Source organism: Urocitellus parryii, chromosome 14 (assembly GCF_045843805.1).
Source record: "Urocitellus parryii isolate mUroPar1 chromosome 14, mUroPar1.hap1, whole genome shotgun sequence".
Taxonomy (NCBI): Eukaryota; Metazoa; Chordata; class Mammalia; order Rodentia; family Sciuridae; genus Urocitellus; species Urocitellus parryii.
The window spans coordinates 47,976,694-48,003,954 of NC_135544.1; the positions used below are offsets into that span (position 1 = coordinate 47,976,694).

Below are 27,261 nucleotides of genomic sequence, written 5' to 3' on the forward strand. Positions count from 1 at the left end.
GCAGGAAAACCAAAAGGCTGCAGCATCACTGCTAAGTGCCACAAAAGGGGAAAATTAGCCCAGAAAGTCAGCCCAGGGAAAGGGTTCAGGAAGAAGGGCTTCCAAAGCCTGTCCTTGAGAATAAGTAGCAACTGGTCTAGCCAACAGGCTGTAAAAGACAACCCAGGGAGAGGACACAGCAAAGCCATCAGCTAAGGGGAGAGGGGAGCGGTGTTAGGGAACTGTGCAGATTTCCATATCTCTGAACAGCAGAGTAGGGAAGTGGGAAGGTGAGTAGCCTTCAAGGTCACCCTGGAGGAGATTCTGACCAGGGAGTGGCTGAGCACAGATGCAGTCTTTAAAGGCCATTGTGATGGTGGGGTGGAGGAAGGTGACCGCAGGAAGATGAGTTCAGGAGAGCACTGTAGAGTCCAAGTGCAAAGTGATGTTAGGGCCTGAACCAACAAGAGATGGTAGCAAAGCAGAAGAGACAAATGGAAAGTAGAAGACAGCACTTGGCAACAGGCTAGGTAAGCATGGTGAATGAAATAAAAATGGATGCTGAGGACACATCTGGACTTCTGGCTTGTAGATCTAGGTGGAAGGAGGAGGGTTACGCTGGTGACAGGTGGGAAGAAAAGTAAGAAACCAGGCAGCGATGTAATGAGTCAGGGACACGTGATAAACATGACCCAGAGTCCACAGTTCAAAGTAGTGTGAGCTGGAGGTACAGTAAGCATTTAAGGGATCAGAGTTCACTACTTTGACCAAAAGAAACTATGTAGATGAAATAGATGAGAACAGTCTCGAAGCTCTAGAGAACATCTATAAAGGAGACTACACAGAATAGCCAGAGAAGGAGGAGGAGAACTGCTAGAGGAGCTTATTATCACATTATATAAATAAGCCAAAGAATTGAGAGTTTCAGGGACAGTGGTCAAAGTATCAAGCATTGAAGAGGTTGGGGAACACCTAAGATGCATAATTTGTATATCAGTCTCAGCTACTATAGACAAACACCTAAGCCAAAGAACTTGTAGGCACAGGTTTACTTAGTCCAGAGTTCTGGAATTTCATGGGATGGTGCCAGCATCAGCTCAGATCTGGTATCTCATGGAAGATGGCACCATGGCAGGAGCACATGCAAAAGGGAGAGATCATACTACCTCACAGGAAGCCAAAGGGGCCAGAGCATGGCCAATCAAGAACTAATCAAGGAGTCCAAGAAGGATCACTTTAGTTTCTTCCCAAGACACGCCCCCAATGACTTAAAAGCCTCCCCTTAGGCCCCACCTCTTAAAGGTTCCATCACCTCCAAACATCACCACATCAAAGACAGAGCTTCCAACACAAGAAACTCTGGTGGACAAACCATAGCAATCTGGTACCAATATCTAAGTACTCAAAATAATAGTTAACCTGCCTTGAATCAAATTATGATGAGATGAACAAAAACACTGAGACTGAAACACACAACAAGGACTTTAGGAGAAAAAAAGGAAAATGACCATATAAAATAAAAATAACCAAAAGGCCCACATTCACCTAGCAAATCTATACCTAGGTACAGTCCTCATTTTAATGTAACTAAATTGGGGCAGATGTGAATTTCCTAAAGCTATAGGTAAGAGCTTTAATTGCCTTCCGAAAGTAAAAGTCATCATAAAAATCAAATGTTATAAATCATGTGATGGCATTTAATTTTTACTTAATTTTTTTCTCCACCCATCAAGACCTCTACTCCTTGGCATATATCCTGTACACTGAGACATGGTTGGCTACTCACATGCTTTCTAAAGTTAGAAAACACATTTGATGATTCCAATATCCCTAGCTGCAAATTTTTATTCTATCTGAGATTTTAATTTTCCAGCTTTCCCATCAATTCTGTGAAATTACTTCTAATAATTCCTTTTCTGCATAAGTTAGACAAGTTGATTTTTGTTTCTTGCAACCAAGAATGCTAAATGACATTTTATTTTGCCAAGAAATATAATTTAAAGCAATCATTAATGTAATTAATAAACCATCCTAAAAGAAATTTTAAATTTCAATAAATACAAGTTATTCTTTGAAAGGGAACATCAGCTCTTTGAAAACAACACCCTATTTTTCTCACTTGTCTGTGGATAACTGAGACCTTCACCTGAGCCTGGGTTCCAATCCAGTAACTAGCACATGGCAACCACATGTAAACACTTGTAAGCCTTGAGATGTTGGCTGAGTTGAAAATATGTAGCACTATATTGAAACATTTAGGTGTAAACATTAAGTCCTATTTCTGATTACTGAATATTATTAAAGAACTTCAGAAAAAAAATATAAAGTATCAGCTTGGATTAGATATTTGCCCAGTAGAAGAGATGAGTTTAATTTTTCTCAGGGAGGCTTGCCAACATGATTATGTTAGTAAAAATGTTTATAAACCTAAGTAACAACCAGCAGTACATTTGCAGCAGGTACGTTTCCTCTGGCTGCCCTCCCACTCTGTTCACCCCATGCTCAGCCCAGACCTTCCTCCCTCAGGACCTTCTTTCCACTCCCAGCTCACATGTTCCTGCCTAGTCCAATTCCAGTTTCACTGTAACTTCATCAGAAAGATAACACACCGTGGGTCAGAACCTTTGAGTAGAAAGAGAACCTAAAGAATCAGCTGAACGTTTTGAAACTGCACTCTTTCACACATTAGAGGGTTGTACACTTTTAGAGTCATGGTTTTCCACCAGAAAGGTCTATGAGGGTAATGAGGGGGGAGAAAAACAAAAAGACCACAGCCGATGGCTTCCATGAGCAATCCAATCAAACTCGGGAGTTTGCCAGGCCCTCGGCTTGTGACAGAACAAAAATTTCTGCTCTTAATCATGAAAGTAATTTTTAAAGTGTCATACAAGTATTTCTGGATGAGCAATAAGATCCTATTATCTTTTTTGGAGAAAAAAAACAGTTAGGAAATGAGTAATTAATTCTGAATCAGGTTTCAACTGCCAAAATAGGCAACAATAAGAAAAGTTATAACAAGGTCTAAAATTAAATTCCAAAGATCTTACCAATATAAATACAGTTTATTTTTATACATAATACATTTAAATTTAAAAACAGATTTATTTGTTTTTCAAATAAAAAGTAATATTTAAAAATCTGAGCAAAGGAGAAATGGAGCTCAAAGAATAAAAAGTCCCCAAATCAAAGAAATTCTTTTTAACTTTTTTCTCATTTTAAAGGATAATAATGATCCTGATAAAAGCAAGCACTTTGACTTTATATTTAATTATGGTAAAACATATAAAACATAAAATTTACCATCTTAGCCGTTTTTAAGTATACAGTTCAAAAAATTTACCATCTGAATAATTATAAATTCACAGTTCACAGTTCAGTAATCCTAAATACATTCACTGTTGTGCAACCAATTTCCAGAACATTCTCATCTTGCTAAACTGAAATTCTTCACCCAACCAACAAATCCACCATTCTCCCCACCCCTGTTCTCCCACCCTATGCTACTTTGTCTCCATAAGTATGACCATTCTAGGTCCCACATAGAAGTGGAATCACACAGAATTTTTCTTTTGTGATTGCTTACTTCACTTAACACAATGTCCTCAAGGTTCATTTACATCGTAGCATGTATCAGAATTTCCTTGCTTTTTAATGTCGAATAATATCCCACTGTATGGATAGACCTGTTGTGTCGATCCATTCATTTGAAAATGGTCTCTGGGATTGCTTCCACCTTCTTTGACTTACTTCAAAAATTTTTATTTAACTAAGCAGGTGTGGCTTGCTGGTGTCAGACTGGCTGGGTTCAAATCCCTCACTTCCACTGTGGCCCAGAAAACACAAGGTTAAAGAGAATGAAGGAGGCAGAGACAGAGGAAAGGCAAGGACAGAAAATGGGAATGCTGGTATTGCCAGGTGATGAGGAGGGGGTTCAGAAACCAAGAGCTCATTCAAGCACTTGTCAGTGAAATCGACTATGGATGGACAAGGGCTACTTGCTAAAAATTCAGAGACCATGTCTCCTTTGGGGACAATGATGGTCAAAGTCTATCTACAGGTAAATAATTATAGACAATGGGAGAAGATAAGGCAACAGAGGGGCACAAGGGACAAGCCTAGCATAGGCTGTGGCTCAGGAGAGGTGCCCACCATGGCCCCTGCAGCTGAGTCCCAGGGAAGGAAGGAGAGGCTGAGGGTAAGGAGAGAGGGAGGCCCTGGATAGGGAAGGCTGAAGCAAAAGCTGGAAGACAAAAATGAACTCAACTTACTTAGACAAAGTATGAAAAATGTATCTCCATAAGCAGAGTCCTAAACCCGATTAGGAAAGACAAGAAACAAGACCTAATTAAGTATCAATCAATACGAAGAAATGAAAACCTGCCAGAAAGCCCACAGAGAAAATACCCATTCCAGTGCCAGCATGATCCTCCTGGGGTCGCCTCCACTGCAGAAAACAAACCCGTGGCTCAGGAGTATAAATTAGAATTGAGGCGGTCAAAGCCGACACTCATTAAAAGCTTACAGACTTTATGTCGCACCTCATTCCATCAAATGAAAATATCTTAAAAGTTGAAAACATGTCCAAAAGACGGCCACTTCATAAAACACAAGCCGCTCTGTTTAATTCTTTGGCTTTTCAAATATAAGCAACTTGCCAAGAGACTACATTATATTTTTCTATTAGTATAGGCATGCCGTGCTTTAGGACAGGGACAACTTCTGAGAAATGCATGGTTAGGTGATAGCATTCCTATCCAAATATCACAGACTGCACTTATACAAACCGAGAAGCTATGACGTCACTAGGTGATATAATCTTATGGGACCACCATCATCGTTAATGACAACGTTGTCAAATCGCACATGGCCGTGTGTGCTTATAACACCTGCTTTGTTCCCCCCCAAAGATTGGATCAGCTACATTTTATGTTATTTGGTAGTCATGTTTCATGAGCTTGTAGAACTGCAAGGACCTACAAGGTTATGAGTCCACAAACAAATCTCCACTTCCCAGACACTATTGGAGGAGCTGGACCACCAAAATGAAAAAGAAGGTCTGCCTGCTGCTTCAGGATGTGTTCAGAAGGCCACCCTGCAAACAGTAGTGACAATGTGATGGCCTGAGCCATGCAGAAGCAACCAGAAGGGGCTGGGGGACATAATAAGAGGCAGCACCTTCAGAAATGAGAAGCACCCCTTTATTCACTTCTCCATTGTTCATCCATCCATCTCCCCATTCATTCCTTTACTTGGCACTTCTCAGGAGCCAGGGGCAGGTTCTCAGGGCTAAGCAGCATCTATGAAGCAACGCCTGCTTCACTAAGGTGAGTTTGAAAGACAAGTTCTGGGGGGAGCCGGAAGGAGGAAGTATTTCAGGTAGAAAGAAGAATGTGGAGGCCAACAGAGCTCTGCGCAGTCTCAGTGAGTTAGGAAGGAACAGGAAGGGAAGGGGCCAGAAAGCAGGGAGATCAGAGCAAGTGAGACCAGAAGTCCGGGAAGCCGGGTACAGTCCTGAGACAGAAGCACATCTCTCCCTTGACATGAGGAAGGGAACTAAGGATGTGGGAATGTGGATACATTTCAAGTCAGAGAGAAGAAGGGAACACATTAAGGAGCTGTCACAAGTTACCAAATGAAGATTAAAAATAAGGTAAGTAGCAATTCACTGAGCAGCAACCATGCTGATTCAGGCTCTCTAAAGTATGTGTGCAGGACACGAAGATACCCCTACTGCAACACTTTTGAGGCCTAGTGCTAGCAAATATTTGAATCAAGCAATGAACTCCTCTTGCTTGGGATTCCATGGTTACCAAACCTGTGCCAGTATGGTACATCGGTCTACCAGAGGGAGGAGAACACAATCACTCACTAGGATTTCAATTTACACTTTGATTTCTTGCAGGTCTGGGGGAGGTTCACTGCTGCAGGATGTTCGAGACTGGAGTCCATAAAAGTGAGGTGCAGTCCCAGGAAAAAGGATCCCTTTCCAAGTTTGCAATGCCCTGGAGTTTTGGCTCCCTGGAAATGTCTCCTGTCTCTGTACTAGGATTCAACAGCCTTATGACTATCACTCAAATTCAGCCTACGCTGTACAGCCTTGCCTTTCTTCTACCAAATATCGCCCTGTCCTGCTAATCTAAACCTTAACTTCAGACCATAAATATGCTGTAGCTTTGCCTTTTTCCAAGTAGACCTCAATCAGCCCTTGGCTGCTTTTCTAAGTTTACTTTGACTCTTTTCTAATATTATCTCAAGATTTGGACAATTATGATCTCCAATGACATTGTGCTCTTTTACACCTTCCAAGACATTCTCAAAAACATTAAACATCACAATATCCAAGAAGAGAACAATTCCACATGCCCCTGGCATCACTTAGACCTCTTGGCCACTTGACTTGCTACTCAGAAAAGAATTTGTGAAGAACTATTCTTCAGTTATTTTTGCTTATATTTTAACTTTTGGTTACAGTTATTTATATTTTCTCTATTATTAGTAACTCAAAAGCCATCCCCCTTAAAATTGCACACCCTGTCATTTTAGTGGAAGGCATTTCATTAATGCCAAACCAAATGATTTGACTTCTACTCTTTTCTCTTTCTCAGGATAGCAAAACACACAGGACCAATGTCTCTACAGACATTTGTTCAATGAAGAAGGAAGATAAAGGACACTTTTTGTAGGTATGTGTATGCAGAACACAGCTTGCCTATTTTCATTTTTATGTCTACTGAATTATTTCTAGAGAAAATGAAAAAGAAAAGTATTGTGCTGCTAAAGTTGAGAACCATCTATACAACTTCCCAATTCAGACTGTTGCATTTCAACACTAATGATGTCCCAAAGGTGTTGGTTTTGTTTTCATTTTTAAGTTTAGTCCTGCCAGATGCAATAAAATACCTTACTGCAAAAAAAAAAATGCTCTCAAAATTATTAGTTATGAGAGCAGAATTGAAACAATGTTCCAGAAATTTACATTTGTCTTCAGCCCAAAACTCACCATATAACCCATTAGGGGGCCCTTCTCAAAGAGTTCTAGCAAGTATACCCCTGAGATGTTGTAAGTCAGGAAAAAAAAAAAAAAAGATCACTCTTCAATTTCAATTTCCTAAACGACTTTCTTTAAATCATTATTTTGTAGCATGGTCAAAATTATGATACCCATATGATTGTAGGTAGGGTAAATATTTTAGAAAGTTTAATACTCTGTCCCAACTTCTAAAAGGAGGGGAAAATTTCTGCTTAAGTGAACTTAAAAAAAGAAGAAGAAGAAGAATTATGTAGCTCTTCTAGCTATGTTATTGACTTGCCAGTCTGAGATGAATAACAAAAAAAGTTGGGAAAGTTAAATGTAGATTATATCCTTTAAAAAGTGAATAAAAGGATTCAAAGTAAAGTAATTGTGCTACTTGGAAAAAAGAAATATTTTGAAATAATGTCTTGCCATTAATCAAGTTATTGAAAATAAATGAAATTTAACACATTTCAAACATATGCAGAATGCTGAATACAACTCAGACCAAACACAGCTTTGCTTTTTAATTCATCTATGTTAAATAGACTCACTTACCTGGAAGTATAAGAAAAGGTTAGGATCTACATTATTCCTCCCCTGGGTAAAAATCACTTAGACTTCTCTCCTTGAAATGCAAAAGAGCCTATAAATAAATAAAAAATAAATAAGAAAAGGAGGTAACCCCTGTAAATTTCCATGTCTTAAATTCAGGTGCAATTACAAAATGGTAAAATACTACAGGATTTTGTACACAAAACTCAATTCATCTGAAAGTACTACTCCAAAAAGCAGGATGATATTCCCCACCCCACCCACCCCCCATTTTAATGAGTACAATTCGAATTATTTGTTTTAAAATAAAAACAATCAAGGTTTCAAAGAGTGGAAGCCATGCAGAAGATGGTGTTAGTCAAAGCAGAGCATTTTCACGTGAAAAACAACCAACAAAAATAGCTAACCTTGCCAGGAAGAGCCGCGCACAGCCGCCAACGTGCTGCTCCCGACTCGCACATCTGCTTCTGGTGCTGTGACAGCGCTGGAGTCGCGCTCGGGCTCCCAGGTAGGGGTGAAAGTGCTGCCCCCCTCTGCAAGGACCGCGTTCAGCGCCGCCACTTAAAAAAAAAAAAAATCCAAGGAATGAAATGTTAAAAAAAAAAAAAAATAGAAAATCCTCATATAAGTTTTCCTCGAGGGAAGGAAAGCATCCACACGCCTCGCAGAGGGAGGCAGCGAGGAGCGCCGGCTCCCAGGCAGCCTGCCAGGCGCACGGGGCCGCCCCGGAGGCTGCGCGCCCAGCGGCCGCAGCGCAGCGCCATCTCCCGCGCCTGCAGCCGCCGCTCCCCAGGGAGGGCGCCGCGCCGCGGAGACTGACAACGCCGGCCACTGCTGGCGCCGCACGCGCTACAGCTTGCCGCGCGGGCGGGGACACCTCCCTAGGAACAGGGAGTGGGTGGGCTGTGTCCTGCTGGATGCCATGGCTGCCCGCGTCCGAGGGCATGAACCCCAGTCCCTGCCAGCCTGCAGCTCTCCATGCTCCCTGTATTCCCGGGGAGGCAGGGCGTGGGGACAGCGATGGGCCCCACAACTGTTCCTGCCTCTGAGGAATTTCACCTTCACAAATGCATCATCTAAAATAAAAGTAGAATGGGAACGAGGGACAGGCAAAATACTCTGGATCAAAGACCAGAGAGAAATGTTCTGGAAGAAGTCTGAACGCTGCCTGTTAAATGTGTTAATAATGCTGTCTTCCATGAACCAAGGCAGATTTCTTTCCCAAGAGTTTTCATGATTATATTCCATCTGTCCTTATAATTCAATAGTGCTCTGTGTGTGTCTGTACAATTGTTTTCATTTCACTTCCAGGAATTAAAAAAAAAGAAAAGTCCAACAGGACTCCTACAAGGCGGAAGGAAAGACTGATAAGCCACTCTGGTCTGCACTCTGCTGATCCCCCCAGTGTGGGGACCACCTGCTGGTGACTTAAGTTTGAAGGTTTTCTCTGACTCACTGGCATGAACAAAGTTAGCAGATGTGTAAAGAGTATTACCATAGAAGTTTAGAGTCTGTTTTCTCTTACCCAAGTTCGCTGCGGGCTTAATGTTGATGTGGGTTGCCAACTGCCTGGGGCCAAGTCCCTGGGACCCAGGCTAGAGGCCTGTGCTGCCTGCTGCCTTCTTTGGCTTCTGCTCTCTCAGCCCACTTCCGCCTCTGCCCGACTAATTAATCTATGTCTAAATGGAACTGCAGTTGGCAGGAAGGCAGCAGTGTCAAAGTGGAATAATCACTTGGACCCGAATCTGAGTTGTTTTCCATCCTTGACAACAAATAATGTTACTTCACAGCCTGCAGGCCAAGAGTTGAAATGAGTTTATAATTTGGCTTCCAATCAATCTCTCATTCTCATTCTCCACCACTTAAATTTTCCTTTCTGTCTTTCAGCATGCAGGGGACAGCTCCGGAGGCTCAATCACTGGCATGGTCTTTACTGATATCCTTAATGAATATTCTTTGCCATCCAAGCAAAAAAGGGAGGAAATCTACATAATCCAAAACCACACTTGTTTTAATAATGAAAACAAATACACTGTCAGCTCATACCTCCCCGTGATCATTAATAATCTAACTTGTACTTTTCAGTTCAGCAACTTGAAGAAAAATGTTCACAGTCTTTTCATTTCCACACAGTAATCCGCATTCCTCCAGCTTCGAGAGCTCGGCACTTGCAATGCCAAACTGCAGGATAAGAGGCCCAGGATGGCTCAGCGTCTCCCTCTTGGAGTGAAAGAACTCATTAAAACTCTGCTCCTGGGCTCTGGGAAGTGCATATCTCCTTAGTAGTTCCAAGTCTCCTGTTCCTTCAGAGGGGAGTGTTCTCAAGCCAGTAAGGGAAAAGGAAAAAATACAGGAAGGCAGAATCACTGACAAGGCCCCTTTAGTGATCAGGGTGGAATGGGAATGGCATCATGGAAAATTACAGAAGATGAACCATGGGTGTGCCTAGGAGAAGGGGTTGTGTTCAACTGGACCTATGCCCAGTAGAAGAAAGGGAAGGCACATCAACAGCACACCTACCATGTGCCACACACCTGCTGCTGAGATGTGCAGGAACTCACGTGATTCCCACAGTGATGCTGTGGATATGTGCGTTAATATCCCCACTTTTACAAAAGGGAAAAATGAGGTGTTAAAAATCTGCCTGGCTAACATGTGGTGGAGCCAGGATTTTTCTCACTTTCAAAACCAAAACTCTATAAAGAAAGAGAAAAGCAAGTCTTTCCACTCTAGCATATTTACCTTCCATGCAAGTACTAGTCTTTGTGTGTGTCTCTTTAACAGTGAAGATGGGGCTTGTGGGTGGGTAGCTGCATGTGCCCAAACTAAGCAGATATGGGGGCACAGCCAAAGACTGCCACCAAGGCTTTGGGAACATAGCCCCTTGAGGATCCCCTGATCTGTCCTCAAAAAAAAAAAAAAAAAAAAAAAATCACAGAAACAGAAACACATCCTCTGACCAGCCTTCCCGAGTCTCAGTAAGAATGTGCTAAAAGTAAGAACTCACTCTAGGAAATAACTGCAGTAGGTACAGCAGATAAAGTGTCTTGCTCCCAAAGTGACAAGCAGACAACCCTCAGTTTGCACACTAGTGTCTGGGCTGAGTCCACTCCCCTGTTGTCTGAGTCCAGTGTGTCCTTGATAGTTTGGCACAGAGATCGACACGAAGGAGCTTATGTGACTTTGCACCTTTAAGTTATGGTGAGCAGTGGACAGATCAAGGCTGGCTGTGCACCAGAGTGGCCCGAGAGAAGTCTATGGAAACATCACATGCTTGGATTGTGGAAGCTTCCCATCAGGATTCTAAAGATTAGAAAGTCACCCCACCCAAGGTCATAGACTTAGGCATACATTAATTACCAGTCCTCCTGAACTCGGCCAGCCTTTAATCCTGGCACATGGAGGCTTCCAAAAATGGTTTACAGAAAAGAACGATCCAAAATATTGAACAGGAATAATTGAGAGCAGTAATATTTTAACAATCTGGTCATCATTCTAGTCAAGGTACGCTTAATTTGTGAACGTTCTTCCCATTTGGATTCCCAAAAATCTTCAAAACCACAATTGATGCAATAGCGTGAAAATACTACTCCCGCAGCCTCCAGCTCCCAGACTCCTTGCTGTCATCAACCTAAATCCCTACATCTGTCACCCATCTCAACCGTGTGTGTGTCAGATCCACTGAGTCCTGAAATGTGGAAACAAGGAGAGAGGTTTAAGAAGACTCTTTCCCCCTAAGCATGCCTAAAATCAACGAAATGCACCAAGTCACAAGATAGGTGTCTATAACACACCCAGTCACAAGGGAGGGGCTCCCCCTGAAGACTACCTTTGCGCAGAGACACGTAATCATATGTACTTTAAGAACTGGATGGAAACTCTTTCAATGTGTACAATCACTTGCATCTTCTGCATGTTAGTACTGGAAGCCAGAGTCAGGACAGGGTCAGGAACTGTGTAGCCAACTTCTAAAATTATCATCTTTCTCAAGCGCATGTCTCTGAAAAGAAAGCGCCTTGGCCGCTACACGTGAAAAAAAAATGAGTATTCTTAACCACATTCCTTCCACATTAAATAGTTTTTACTGCAAATGGCATGTTTTAGGGTACAAATGACTTTAAAAGGCATGAGGCCTTCTCCACAAAGGGTACTCTCCTGTCCTTCTGTGACTGATAAACAGGAAAATCTCTGTGTCCTGCTCTGGAATGCACAGATTAAGTGAGAAGATATTCCACTTTTATTTCTAATCCTTTCAGTGGAGTAAGGCCACTCTTATTTTCTTTTCTGATAAATGGAGGTCACCTCAGATGATAAAATTATGTTATTCATTTATTCAAAGTCTCTTTTTACATGTACAGGTCTATTAGCCTTAAAGAAATCAAATATTTTCCTGATACTCTATAAAGATTTGACAAGTGCCTTCCAAGCTTGGCTTGGGGACCCCCCTCACCCCAAGCCCACAGTTTAAACCATCTTCACGTAACCAACATGGAAGACACTGACAAGAGAGAAAATGAAATGACTCACATCACAACTACAGGTATAAATAATAAGCTCTTAGAGCATAACGAAAGTGTGACTAATTGAGACCAGAAAGGGTCAGAATTGTAACTAGTTTCTTTTAGAAACTACATTGTTCTGCTTGCGATTGGTTTGAGATGGGGAACACAATCTTTCTTCTAAATCAGTTAAGATACAGATGGCTGATGAATCCCCATGAAAGAGAGCTGTCCTCTAGCATGCAATCTGCTGTCCTGCAGTTACGCTCACATGCAATTGTTCTTTACATTTGACACCTTCTTCCAGTAAATCCTGGGCTGGCTCTGCCCCTATTAGATACTGCAGCTGCTCAGAGGTGCTCACTACCGTCACAGATGTTAACGAGGCATGAACAGTGGCACTTAATCCTGTCCAGAATAAGAGATTTGTCTTTTGCTCTTCAATGAGTGACTATGAGCCTGTAGACAAGCCTAAATGTCTATGAGTCTCTAGTTGCGGATATATAAATTAAGGGGGGCTGGACTGAACCGGTGATTCTCAGTGAAGGAAGGTGATCCTTAACTGTCTCCCCACCCCCAATGAGAATCCTTGTGCAAGAGGATAAGTTACAGGTAGGAACAAGCTGCTGAATGTGTGGTGAGGATTCAGGACAGCCATCTGACCTCGGTGGGAAAACTAGGGAAGAGGCACTTAAAAAGAACTTAAGCTTCTGGGTATAAGGATTTCCTGGGTATAAAGACTTTGCCAGACTCATTGATCCAGAGTAATTAGCCAACCCAATTGAAGCACAGGTTTGTCCACGAGCTGAGTGTACCTCTCATTGTGGCCTTTTGGAGCTGCTGGTGGTTAGGCAATCACAGCCCTCCACTCAACAAAGTCATGTCACCCAAAGAAGATGCAGGGATCAAGATGATGCTCATCTAGGATGCACTGTGCCACGCAACAGAGACAGCCCAAGAGAACAAACTGTAGATCCCAACACCTTGCACACCAACACACCAACCCCAACACACAGAAGCCACAGCATGCAGAGGGTGCAGGACTGTGGCTTGGAACATCAGGTCCAGCCCTAGTTCTGCCCCTGGGTGATGGTGTGACCTTGGGAAGTTACTTGCAAAATAGAAGTTTGGAACAGATCATTTCCAAATTACCTGCTAGGACAGAAACTGCACTTACATTTTTATTGTCCTACATAAAATCTATCTGCTACTGGAATTCTTGTAGCATTTTTAAGATCAGTGTATACATCTCCATTACTAGTTTGGTTTTTAAACTGCTGCAAGCCCAGGCTTCTTGGGCAAAGGAAAAACTCAGGACAACTGCCCAGAACACGAGTTTGAGATGCAGAATGGGTCAACTTTGTTTTTTCTGGCTCCTTTATGATTCCTTCTGGCTAAATTCTACCCTCTACCAGCTGCCAAGTCTCTGTGCTACTGGCACCAAAGGCTTGATCTATAGTATTCATAGAGCTGGTGACACGGTGATAGATGAAGAAATTAAATCTTTCACCAAACTTGAACAGCCATTTTAATTTTGAATGGCAATTTTCATCTTCTTCCATCCCAGATGCAGAAATGTCAATACTTGAGAGAGAGTCTGATGATGGTTAAAAAAGTCACTGCAAAAATGGACTTGCCTCCCAAATGATCTCCCATTAGCTTGCAAATGTATTGCTTTTGCTGTATCAATTTTTTAGCTTATTTCATGTTACGCCCCAACTGCAAGGGAATTGAGAACATACTGTCCGTATTTTTGAAAGAAGACTGTCACATTAACGGAATAAACATTTTACCATGAAAATGAAAACCTGGTGTAAATATTTGTATAACTGAATTTAGTCAATCAATCCAATATGGTGGTGAGGGGGGACAGCTCCTGAGACATATGCATGCCAGGGAGACAGGAGAGATTTTAATATTAAAATCCAAATAAGTAAATAAATAGCAATGATGCTCATTGACATCATTTAAAAGAATCTATTCATACAGAATGCAAGTGGGTATTGCCCTCAGGGAAAACAAATTGCTGTTTACTATGTACAGGGTATAGTAGATGGCCATAAAATTACAAACAAGAGCAAGAAACACAGATGTTTAATCAAAAAATTAATCACTAAAATATGTTTTAATTCCATGTCATATCTAGGTAAGCAAAACAGGGTAAAGAGTGAACATAGAAAAAGTGTTTGAGTACTCAGGAAACTCCTGGAACCCATATTGGCACTGATTATCTCTGAGTGGAGAGAAGGGAGCCCATCGAATAGAATGCATATTGTATGATCCCATTTATGTGAAAGTCCAGCGGGTCAGTGTGCCCCTGAAGATGGGGGTTGGAGTGAGAAGGGCCACAAGGGACCTGGGCGGACGAGTGAGATTATCAAGGAGACATATTATGCACATTATCTTGATTCTGGCAATGGTTTCAGGTTACACTTTTATCAAAACTAATCAAATAACGCAATTTAAATATTACACGTTGTTTTATTATATATCAACTTATACTTCCATAAAGCAATAAGAATATTGAAAGACCATTGTAGAGAAAAAAGTTCTAAAGGCAAGTAGTTAAATCTGTGAGTTATCGAGACTGCGGTTGGATGAAAAGTTACAGAAAAAAACGTCATACTAGACATGTAAGAGATTATTGAAGAAAGCTTTCTGGTTTTCAGAAGGTTTTTCTAAGTGACAAAGGATTGTGCCTACAAAATACACCCCCCCCCAAAAAAAATACAGTTCTTATTTTCTTAAGATTCTGATAGAAATAGTTGTAACTACCCTCAGAGGAACAAAAACAATAACTAGCTACTAGCTAGCATTTATTGAGCCCTTGCTAAAAGGCAGGCCCCAATCTAGTGGATTATTCCATGGGATCCTCACCCTAAGGAATCTAAGGTGTGTATGGTTATGCTCCACTTTACAGATGAAGATACCAAAGTTCAGAGAGGTTATATCACTTGGTTAAGGTCACACGCCATCCCCTGGTCTGATTTCAGAGTAGAAGTCTTAAAAGTAAACTTCTTACCTCTAATGGACAGACAGAGTTCTGGGAAGCTGAGGATGCAGCTCCTTGGCAGAGCACTTGTCTGGTCATATATAAGGCTCTGGGTTCAGTCCCCAGCACCACAGGGTGGGGGAGGGGGAGGCAGGAGACTGGAATGACGCTGTAGGTTATGACTTGCTGACTCATGCTTTTGATGGCTTAAAAAGATTCTTTGTGCATTAAATAACTACCAGCTACACTTCTAAGTCTGAAAGCTAATCTTTTGCATGATAGCAGCAGAAAACAGTCAGTAGGAAGCAATGCAAGGCAGGGTGAACTCCACAGCAAGGTACGGTGGAAAACACATGGCCAGAAATCCACAGAATTGGTTTGGGCCACATCCATACTGATGGCTATAAATGTGCGCAAGGATTTCTCCTCCTTGGGTCTGTTTCCTCCTGGGTAAAACTAAGGGTTTGGACTAATGGACCTCTTTTTTTTTCTCCCCACATTTTTTTTTTTTTAAATTGGTTGGACTGGTGAACTTCTAAGACCCTTCCAGCTCTGTGACTCCACCAATTCTCTTACTGGCATCCTCCCTACATTTTGTAACTTGGATCAAAAATTTCTCTGGGAATTTCAGAAGCAAAGTTTCCTCCATCCCCTGAAACACCCCTCCTGTACCTAGCAGGATCCCTCATTATTTACCAAAGGTAGTCAGCTCACAAGGGGTACCCCCTTCCCCAACCCCCAGGAAGGCCCAAGGGAAAGGGGGCCCCTCCCCCAGGGAGTGCTGCAGGCCCTGTGCACTCCAACCATCTTTTAAATGCTGCTCTTACACACTCAAGACTTGACCTGGGCTTTCAGTGGGTGAAGAGGAGGCAGCCCTCTGCCCAGCAGATCATTCATTCCATTTTCCCTGTGCGGCCCCTGACATCTGAGATGGTCACAGGTCACATGCTGTGGCTACGGTTGGCAGATTCCATGGGTTCCCATTCCTGTTGGGGCCCTATAGTGGCTATTCTCTCTTTGCACTAAAAACACATCATTTTCTCTTTTTAAGTGGGTAGATTTTGTGACCCTTTGGGAAAGCATAAAAAAAATAAGAGCAACTCAATGAGGCAATTTAAAACATCTCAGCATCTAGAAAACCTTCCCCGTTATCATAAAAGAAAGGAAAGAAGGACAGGCAGCTGCGAGAGACAGTGCAGTTGACAGGGAGCTCGCTATCTTTAAGAACAACTCCTCTCATGAATTTTCATCTCCCTATTTTGGGGTTTTAGCCGAATTGAAAATTATTTCTGGGAAAAGCATGTCTTATGTGTGATAACTACTCTCACAATGCACTGGTGAGACAGACTCCTAAAATTACAAGGCTTCCAAGGTCTATTTTTCTGTAACTCTGCTTCTGCTCTGCATTTTCGTCCTGTATTTTACACACTCGTCTATTTTTATAAACACCTTGTTCTAGCTCAGAACACATAACTCATGTTTTCACTTTCTTTCTCTTTTAGTAGCAATCATCCTACTATCATGGCCATGAAATTAAAATAGAGTTCACCCCTCCCAGCATAAAAGCAGAGATTTACAAAATTTGCTTCCAACCTTTGTCACTGCAAAGACATAGGTTTTATGTGCCCGGATTCACCACAAGCAGACTATTTTCTAATTTTTTTCTTGACTTCCCCACGTCGACTTAATCTATGAATCTGTCATTTTGAGTGGAGCAATATTCCGCTGAATTGCTAAAACACGGTTTAATTAGGCATCTTTCAGCTAGTTGTTTCCATACATTATTATAACCTAGTCAAGCATTTTTAAATAAACAAGTTTGTTTATCTTTTTGAGCTATTTTCTTAGGTTATGATCTAAAAAGCCCAGAAAAAAACTTTAAAAACCATAATCAACTCTGTGACTTTTATTACAAATTGCCAGGTGGCTCTCCCCAAGGCACCGTGACAATCTGCAATGTCACTAGTAAAACATGAGCCTACCTTTTTCTTCATACTCACTCTAACACTGGTATTTATTTATTCTGGGGTGATTCCAAAAGAATGATGTGAGGTCTTTTCTTTCCTTGCAGTAGTCAAATGTTTTTATAAGACTGTTTCTGCCTCTTTTTAAGATTATGTATCCATCACCGACCACCAGGGCCTCCCTATCCCCGCTACTCATAGTGCTGCCCACTGCTTCATGAAGCAGATGCTATAAGTTTTGCTTCTGCTAAGGACACCAGGACTCACACGGTTAAATAATGATTCCAAAGCTAATACGGGACGTTGTCAGGATTCAATCTCATTGTCTACTTCCTGAGGGTTTTCTATTATACTGTCCTGCCTCATAACAGAACCTTAAGCATCTCTATGGTTTCCTTCTATTTATTTTTCTGTTTCTGTTCCTTTTTTTGGCTTAGTTTTCTTTCTTTTCCTTTTTTTTTTTTTGTACTGGTGACTGAACTCAGGGGTGCTTTACCACGGAGCCACATCCCCAGTCCTTTATATATATATATATATATATATATATATATATATATATTTTTTAATTTACACACAGGGTCTCTCTCAGTTGCTTAAGGCCTTACTAAGTTGCTGAGGCTGGTTTTGAACCTGAGATCCTCCTGCCTCAGCCTCCCAAGCCACTGGGATTACAGGTGTGTGCTCCACCATGATTGGCAGGTTTATTTTGTTCTTATTTGTGGATGTGGAAATACATGAGTGAGTCAAGAGCGTTCACCTTACAGATGCAGCTCAAGACACTTGCACAGACAGTTACACTTGTGTAACACCCGTGGATCAGACACAGAATCTTCATCCCTTTTCTTTTAAAACATAGATTGGTTTTGTGCCTCTCATTCTCTATAGGGTCTGGCACTGAAGCTACTCAGATAGGTGCTTAGTAAACTCTGATCACAGTGAACTGAAACTGGGAGTGATCTCAGAACTCACATGTTCCAAACTCTCAAACTTAAAACTGAAGCCAAGAAGGAACGTGATTTATCCAAGATCCAACCGTCCAGAGCAATTTCTACTACACCCTACAGCCCTGCTGGCTGCTGCCTGGTTATCCCCGACTCCTACGAGAGAGAGGCAGACAGCAGGGAGTGACAGAGAAGGCTGGATTCAAATGGGGACAGAGGTCCACTAAGGATTGTAGAACTGGTATTTCATCTTAGAGTCCTGAAGTACTCACAGGGTCAAACTGGTGGAGAAATGCTCATTAAGATGACCTTAATATAAAAAAAAACATTTTTACATAAAATAACACTTATAAATCCAATAAACATTGCCCTTTAGACAGATGACTTGAGAGGACAGACACTTATTCCAATCATGTTCCATCATTTGTGACTTCTTTTGACCCCTTCTTTGAGGTTAACCTTCAGTGCTAGTTTCAGTCAAATAAAACAATTTGTTAAAATTGCAAAATAAGCACCAATGGAATAAATATCCGATGTGGGCCTTTCAAGACCACCAGGAAAAACCAAAAATATAATCTTGATAAGAGAAGTAGCAGAGAATGGTACCCTGTCCACCCTCCCTAATGCCCTCTCTCCTCCACTTTGTCTATACTTCTCCTTCCCAACCCCTTTCCCTCCCCTAATAGTCCCTCTTCTACTTTCAGACCTTATTTTTCTTTCTTTCTTTTTTTTTAAAAGCTTCCACACATTTAAAAAAAAAAAAAGTGATGCTTGTCTTTCTATGGCTGACTTTTTCACTTAACATGAAGACCTCCATTTCCATCCATTTTTTCTGCAAATGATATGATTCTACTCTTCTTTATGGGTGAATAATATTCCCTTGTGTATACACACCATATTTTGTCTATCAGTTCATCAGTTGATGAGCACCGAGGTTGGTTCCATAGTATAGCTATTGTGAATAGTGCAGCAGCCCAGGGACATGCTGATATCATTTCTCTTGAAAATATACCCAGAAGTGGGAGAGCTGGATCGTATGGTAGCTGTAGTTTTACAGTTTTTGGAGGAACCTCCATATGGTTTTCCACAATGGATATACTAGTTTATTTTGATTTATCTGTTTTGACATGTTAGGATATCTTCAAGCAAAATTGTACTGATTAATGCTAAAATGTCATTTATTTAATACCTTAAAGGAAGAATTATAAATAAGCAAAAGAGGGTCTTAAAAGCCATTGTATTCCTATAGGATTAAAATGAAATTTGTATTCATTTGAGTCCCATGATCAGGAAATAATCAGGAAGTTCTGTATCTCTGTGAGATGTGTCCCTAGTGACTATAACACAGAGAACTATGAACTGTGATCCCTAAGGTCGTATGCACAGCTCTCAATGAACTTCAGGAACCCCAGTGTCGAATTTCCCATTCTCCTAGAAACCACAATCCAAAGAGCGCAAATTCTTCGCCAGCACTTTTTTCCTGGCACACCTGTGCCTGTGACTGTTTTCTAAATTTTTCCCTCCTGTTCCATCTCATCATATAATTACCACCCCACTCACCTTCTTCCCTACTGAACTCTTCACCTCTAAAGGAGAAGAGGAATTTTTAATAGAGTGGAGGGCAGGTGACCGAACTCTCCCTCATTCAAACTGCCCAGGTAGACAATGGGGCCCCAGTCCCTGTCTGGGCTCACCACTCAGGTCCTCACTCTCCAGCTTGGAAGACCCTGGGCTCTGAGAAGACCCACACGGGGAAGAGCATCGGATTAGGCTGATCCAGTTCCAACCCGGGTCGCGTAGGGTAGGTGCAGTGCAGACAGGCGGAACCCATGGACAAAGCCCAGACATAGAGCATGGCAGGCAGGCTCAGCCTGGCTGGAGCTCCAGACGCCCGTGGGGAAGTGGAAGGGGGCCCACAGAGAAGGCTGAGAAGCTCTGCAAAGCGCAGGAACCTCGTCCAAAGGGCCACGGAATTCTCTTAAAGGAATTTAAGAGAGAAGCGGAGATGGTCATATTGGTGACACTTTAAAATGCTCATTCTGGGTCTGGGCTGAGATCTGGGCTGCGGAGGCAAAGACTGAAGACGTGGAACTCACCAGAAGGATCCAGCAGTCGAGTAGGAAAGACTGCAGGCCTGAACGGAGGGGCTGGGGCCAGATGGGGGCCAAGGTGGAGGGAGGACACACTGTAAGCACCGGACCAGGCTTGGTGGCCATGTGCACAGGGGCCGAGAGAGAGGAGAAGTCAGTGGAGGCTTTTCAGAGTCTAACTTTCTTTGTTATTTTTAAGACACTTCTTGAATCATTAACGGCATTCACGTCACAATGATAAAATGGCCCTGTCCTTGGACTTTGAGTTTCGGAGAATGCTAGTCAAATATTGACACTAGAAAAGAAAGCAGAGGCCACTGAGATTCCCTGAGAGGACGGTCACAGGTATTTTGACAACAGGGAGGACCACGTGGTGGACATAGAACAAGATGTACTTGGGCTCAGGTCTGGCTACCTGAGACCTTGGGCAAGTTTTCCTTCTCGGTTTCAGTTCTCTTCTTTCTAAGATGAGGAACGTAAAGGTACTGCTAGAGTTTGGATGTTGAAGGTCCATAGGTTAAAGATTCAGTCCCACGGACGGAGCTAATGAGAAGAGATGAAACCTTTAGAAGTGGGGCCCACTGGGAAGTGTCACTGAAGGTGTGTCCCTGTTTTGCATGCTCTGCCATGCACTCCCGCCGTGATGTGCCCAAAGCCGTGGGGCCAAAAACCAATGAACTGAAACATCCAAAACCGTGAGCCAAAATAAACCTTTTTTTCACCATAAGTTAATTTTTCTCAGGTATTTGTTATAGTGACAAAAAGCTGACTGATACAGAGACCTACCTGAAGAGACTCATCAGGAGGCTGACATAAGGAGAAAGTACAAAACCCAATATCTGACATACCATAAATAAGCACTGTTATCATATAGTTTAGAAGACTTCCTATGGTTTCCAAAGAACATATTTTTTTTTAATTTTAAAATAATATTTTTAATTTTTAAGACACTCTGAATTGAGTCCTGGGCAAGAAGAAAGTATCAACACCTTGGGAGGTGACGATGACTTAAAGCTTTTGTAGATGCTCCTTCTCAGACCCAACCTGGATCATCTGAAGAAGCCAAGGTCCCTCAAATGGGAAGCATGAGTCACTCATTGTCACACCCGGAATCTGTCAGAAGAATGCTGGGAAGGAAAAGCAGGAAAATTATCTGTTTTGTATTTGGAATAGATAAACAGAGAAATTTACAACTTTTAAAAGATGGTAAAAATTCTGTAGAAAGATCCAGGCATTGGTAGTTTTTATAGAAATGAGGACAGAGGACAACTAGTTTAAGTTCTTAAGAGATAAGGAAATTAGAATAAAGAAGCCAATACTGTATTTAAGACAGTGATGGCTGATAAGTTTCATCCTAGGATTATTAAGAAACTCAGCAGGTGCAATAACAAAACTTCCACCTGCAGTTTTGGAAGAGTGAGGTCAGTGGTGTGTAGACAAATGTTTAACCACCAGCTAGCCAGGAAAAAGGGACATGCACCCCTACAACTATGTACACATATTCATTATAAATATTACGGATATAAGGAACCCGTGGCGGGTAATCTACAAGTAATAAAAGATACAATATGTTTATCATAAATTCCATATAGTCCATGGCTTGGTTCGTTTCTGCCAAATCCCACATCTACAGGCAATGTATGGTTGAAATTGATATAATAGCTCCAACATGAATACTTGCTGACCTTGGAGGTTGAGAGTAAAACAATTCATCATGCACTCAGGATGGCAAGACTGACGTTGCTAAGTCAGATATTTGTTTTTTAAATACTGGAAGAATAGTTCAAATGTTTTTTATTGCTGCTCATGATGTAATGTTACGCAAAGGAGACACCATTAACTTTAATCTTTAATTTTCTTCATCCTTAAGTCTAGACAACAAAGCAATCAATCAAGCCCTGATGTGAAGTCAATATTCCCGTGAAGTAAATGGTCCATTGTGGCCAATTTGAAGCTACAGCCTGGGCACCACTAAACTCGGAATTTGCAAGAAAGGCCCAGTAGCACAGCCATACGCAGTACTTCCACTATGAAGACACAGTGCACTTCACTGTTACATTTACAATCTCCCTCTCAGTTCCTCTGTCCACATTATTGATACAGATGTGCTCCCTATTTGCTGAACTTGACAAAACATGGCTGTTGCTTTATTGTTTAGGAATCATAAATATCCATGTTTGGATGCTGAGATGTCTGTAATTCCAAGGGTTTTCTTTAAGCTCGGCTGCAGCTCTAACAAATGATCTCATTTGGTGCTGAACTTGAACCAGCTCTTAAAGGTTTGTGAGAAATAATTATTAAATTTTCAGAAATTCTGTAAGCCGAATAATAGTTAATTATAAACATCATTTAAAGTGAATCATACATGCTTATAATTAAATTATATTTCAAAACAGATATTAAATATTCAAGATTCAACACTCCTGCTCAGGTTACTACACTTTACTATTATCTATGCCCTTGAAGTTATTCAAATTAGAACATATAAGTTTGGGTGGAGCATAAATAAAGTACTCCAGGTCCTTACAGTGCCCAGAAAGTGCTACAAGTTTCTATTAGCCTTTAATAAATCGCAGATGAACCATGTGGACAAAACGGAATGAATGAGAGAGGAAAGAAATAGGAAAAGTGAAAAAATAACAAGGAGAAATAAATGAACATGAATAAGTGAGACAAGTAGAAATCAAAGAGTAAAAATGTTAGATTAAAACCCGAGTCAGAAAAAAAAAAAAAAAAAAGAAGTCAGGGGCTGGGGCTGGGGCTCAGTGGTAGAGCACTTGCTTAGCACGTGTGAGGAGGTACTAGGTTCCATCCTCAGCACCACATAAAAATAAAATAAAGGCACTGTGTTCATCTAAAACTAAAAAATATCAAAATAAAAAACAATAAATAAATGCCAATTACAACTAAAAATATAAATAAAATAAAATAAAAAACAAGCTCAAGTCAGTAATCACATTACAAGCAAACAGGTAGATACTCCAATTACAAGACAAAGATTGGCAGACTAGATACAATAATTAAATCTATGCTGTTTTTAAGATACACAATTCAAACACAATGATACAGAGTGTTTTGACTATGGAAAGATAAAAAAGGATAAACCATGCATATCTTAACCAAAAGGAATGAATCTGGGAGAATCATGTTAATCAAATGGACTTCAAGAGAAAAACCTAAGACTGATATAATGTCCTAAGACTAATATAATGAATCTAAATTTACATGACTCTAAACACTTGGCCATGAAATAGGTAAGGCAAAAATAAAATAACTAAAGGGAGAGGTAATTATAATTAATAATCATAGCTGTAAATATTTTACCACCCCTTTCCCTGGAGCTAATAGAATACACAGGAAAATCTGCAAAGACATTAAAGTTTTGAACAAAATGTCAAACCTTGTACTTTTAGCCTCCCTGTGCATCCTTAATTTAGGAAGTATCTTTAATAAGCAACATAAAAGTGACCTGTCACATTTTAAAAACTGATCCATATGATTAACTTTCACAAACACTTTACCTCACACCTGTAAAATATGCACTATTTTCAAGAATAAATATGTTGTTTACAACCACTGGCTACAGGCAGGGTCAGAAAGCAGGTCCCCCCACTTCTCTAAAGATTGGATTTATAGAGAGTGGGTTCACTGAACTCAGCAAAATTAAGCCAGAAATCAATAACAGAAAGATAACTGGAAATCCCCAGGTGTGGGGTATTAACCAATGAACTTTTAAATAATTCATGAATCAAAACCTACTTAGAACTTAATGATAATAAAAACATAAATCCTTCCAGAAGACACATCTCTAAGCTAAGAAGGGTCTTTTTCTCCACTCAGTGAAAGTGCTGAAATATCTACTCCTCCCAATGCCCCCATGATGTACTCACCTGGAATATGGTTCTCCTTTGTTAATGGAACATGTTCCTGAAGGGGCCTCTGCCTGATTCTAGGCCTGGGAGGTCATTGGAGGCAAATGGTTAAATATTTTGGATCTGTGCTCTGGGCAGCTGCTCTGTGGGACACAAGAATCTTCTAGTTTCCAGTGAGAGATAGAATGGTATTCTTTGCTTCAGGTTCTTCCTTTTCTCTTGCAGGACCTAGATGCAGGAAGCCCACCCACCCCAGACTATTTGGACTGCATCCTCCACAGCACAGACCCCCCTGAAGTTCTACATGTGTTCCTCTGCCCGCTGTGGATCCTGTTGGTGCTTATTCTGGAGGACTATTATGTCCATCTTTGCCTGGTGAAGAGACCCACTTGGAGGTTTGCGATCACACACATAAAACACACAACCGTATTCTAGATTTAAAACAACCTCTATTTGCCACAAGTGAACATCTCCTCAAGTCTACAGCCTTCTATTGAACACTCACACACATTTATGTATTTCCTGTAACTTGTGTAAATCACAAAGTATTCAGAATATTATCACAAATAGACAACTCAAAAATAATTTTAAGTATTCAAACAGCAACAGATATGAATTGAAGTAATGGGCACTAACTGCTAAAATACATCCCCCAAGATCTCGGTGCTTTGAAACAACTAAGGTTTGGTTCGGTTTGATCCACAGTTAAACATGAGTTAATGGAGTTTGGAGTCTCCTCCAAATGATGAGGATGAGCTGGGATGCTTTCATCCACTGTAGAGCCCATCTTCTAGTTTCAGTGCCATCTGGTGACACACAGCCAGCAGAAGCAGAAGAACAAAGAAAAATCAAGTGAAGTGCTCTACCATCTCCGCCTCATGTTCCACTGGCCAGAAATAGTCACGTGAAAACCACATACAAAGTGGGCCTGGGAAACACAGTCAGCCCTCCAAAGCCAAGGATCCACATCTGCAGATTCCATGAGGGGTGGACCAAAAATATTTGGGAAAGTACGTTTACATTACTGCTGACATGAACTATGTAGCTAAGTCTATGCAGGTTGTGCCTGTACTGAATAGGTACAGATATTTCCATCATTCCTACATATTATAGTGTAACAACTATTTACATAGTGTATGTGTTGTAACCAGTGTTATAAGTAATCTAAACATGGTCAGATGTATACAAGAGGATATATGCAAATACTACCCATTTTTACATTTGACCTGGGCATTTGTGGATTCATGTAACCATGGAGGGTTCTGGAACTAATCCCCAGCAGAGACTGAAGGATGACAGTGTGATCGTCCCAGTGATGAGGAGGAAAGTGAAATGATCTGTTCAATAAATCACACAGTCTGTATCTCAAGCAGATATCCAACTTCACAGTCTATTACTTAATGAGGAAGAAAAGAAAGGCAACAACATTGACTGATTTAGAGTACCAAATTTTATGCTAAGAACTTTACACACACTGTGTTGAAACAGGAAGAAAAAGTTATGAAGCAGATGTCATTGTCTCGATTCTAAATACACATGAAGGAACTGAAGCGCACAGATACCAGGTCAGCGGGAGTTGAACCCAAGACCCATATTTCTCCCCTTGTCCTCTCTGGTTCTCAAGATATGGCCCACAGCCCACTTGAGGGGCCTCGTCAGATTGTAGGTCGTTGAGCTCCATGGCCCTTACTGAATAAGAAGGATCCAGGATTATAACAGAGGAAACAGCACATTTAATAAATTTCCAAGGTGCCTCTCTACTACACACAGTGTCGCTCCCTCTGGAATACAGCAGTGAAATTCCAAATAATCCCTTCAAATAAACTAGAAGATGTAGGGAGAAGAGTAACCAGATTTAAGAGAGGATGTTTTGTGGCAAATTCAAATCCTACACAACTAGGAGTTGGAGGCATGGCCAGTGGTCCTAAACCAATTAACCTCCTGTGTAACCTGGGGACAGTCATCTAACCTCACTGAATCCAGTCACAAGGAAGACCATCTTTGTTTCACTGTAAAATGTTGGAATCAGGATGATTTTTTTTTTTCCATTATGGAGGATTGACTTAAAGGCTTTTAAAAAGATCTTTAAAAAAAAAAGAATTAAGTATCTCTAAACTGAAACAATATAACAAATAACAGAATGAAGAAAGAAACAGCATTTCAAATAACAGCTAATCCCAATAAGATTTTTTTTTGTAGCTATATACAAGTGTTTTCTAAAATTTATGTGAAAACACAAAGGAGCTAGAATAGCCAAAAGCAATTTTGAAAAAGAAGAATAAAGTTAGAGGAATCACAATACCCAATTTTAAGATTACCTAACTACAGTAATCAAGACAGTGTGGTATTGGCAGAGGGAGAGACACAAAGATCAATAGAACAGAGCAAAGACCTCGAAATCACTGCATACAGTTGGCCCGCAAATGCTGAACAAAGATACAAAAACAGCTGAATGAGAGAAGAGTACTGTTTTTTTTTTTAAAAAAAAAAATGGTGCTAGAATAACTTATGGATATCCATAAGTTAAAAAAAAAAAGTAGTTCCATTGAAACCTCACACCTTCGACAAAAAGTAAATCAAATGATAATGTCAAAATATAAAACTTTTAGGAAATAATGTCAAAATATAAAATTTTTAGGAAAAAAATGCAGGAGAAAATCTTTGTGACTTAGGGTTAGGCAAAGACATCTTAGCCATGACTGCCACAGCATGATGACTGACGCTTTAAAAAATCCAATAAGCTAAAAGCTTTTTCCACAAAATATTCTATGAACAGGATGGAAAGACAAAACAACTGAAGGGAGAAATAGATCTTCAAATGACATATTCGAACAAGGACTTATAATCAGAAGATGGAAAGAACCTTCTAAATTCAAGGGTAAAACAATCCAATTTTAAAACTGGCAAAAGACTTGACCAGACATTCCCTAGAGAGACTAGGGACAGTAAAGAAGGACACGAAGAGATGTTCAATATCAAGCATTAGGGAGTGCAAGTAAAGCCACAAAGAGGTGCCACCACATACTTGTTAGAACAGCAAACATAAAAACGTGGCAACACCAAACTCTGTAAGGGCGTTCTTACATTGCTTGGGGGAGAGGGGATATAAAATGGTACAGCAACTAAAAGATAGCTTTAAAAAAAGTCAAAACTGCAGTATTGTTAAATACGGTCATCATACCAGAACATTCCCGCCAACTGTAACATCTTCCACATTGACCAACCACTCCCCATACCCCTCCCCTACCACCTCTCCCCAGCCTCAGGCCACCACTATTCTGCTCTCAACTTTTATGAGGTCAATTTCTTAAAATTTCACAACTGAATGATGTATTCTGTATTTCAAAATAGTCAAAA

The 27,261-nt window shown here is 40.9% G+C and overlaps 1 protein-coding gene across 1 annotated transcript in view; it reads right to left on the minus strand.

The window, feature by feature from the left end:
* Csgalnact1 (chondroitin sulfate N-acetylgalactosaminyltransferase 1) overlaps positions 1 to 27,261 on the minus strand; it is a 307,763-nt gene that overhangs the window by 160,993 nt on the left and 119,509 nt on the right. Inside the window, exons 2-3 of the mRNA XM_026395849.2 lie at positions 7,954 to 8,106; positions 7,550 to 7,637 (exon numbers count right to left, since the gene is read on the minus strand). The gene's annotated coding sequence lies outside the window, so the exon portion shown is untranslated. The remainder of the gene's footprint in view (positions 1 to 7,549; positions 7,638 to 7,953; positions 8,107 to 27,261) is intronic.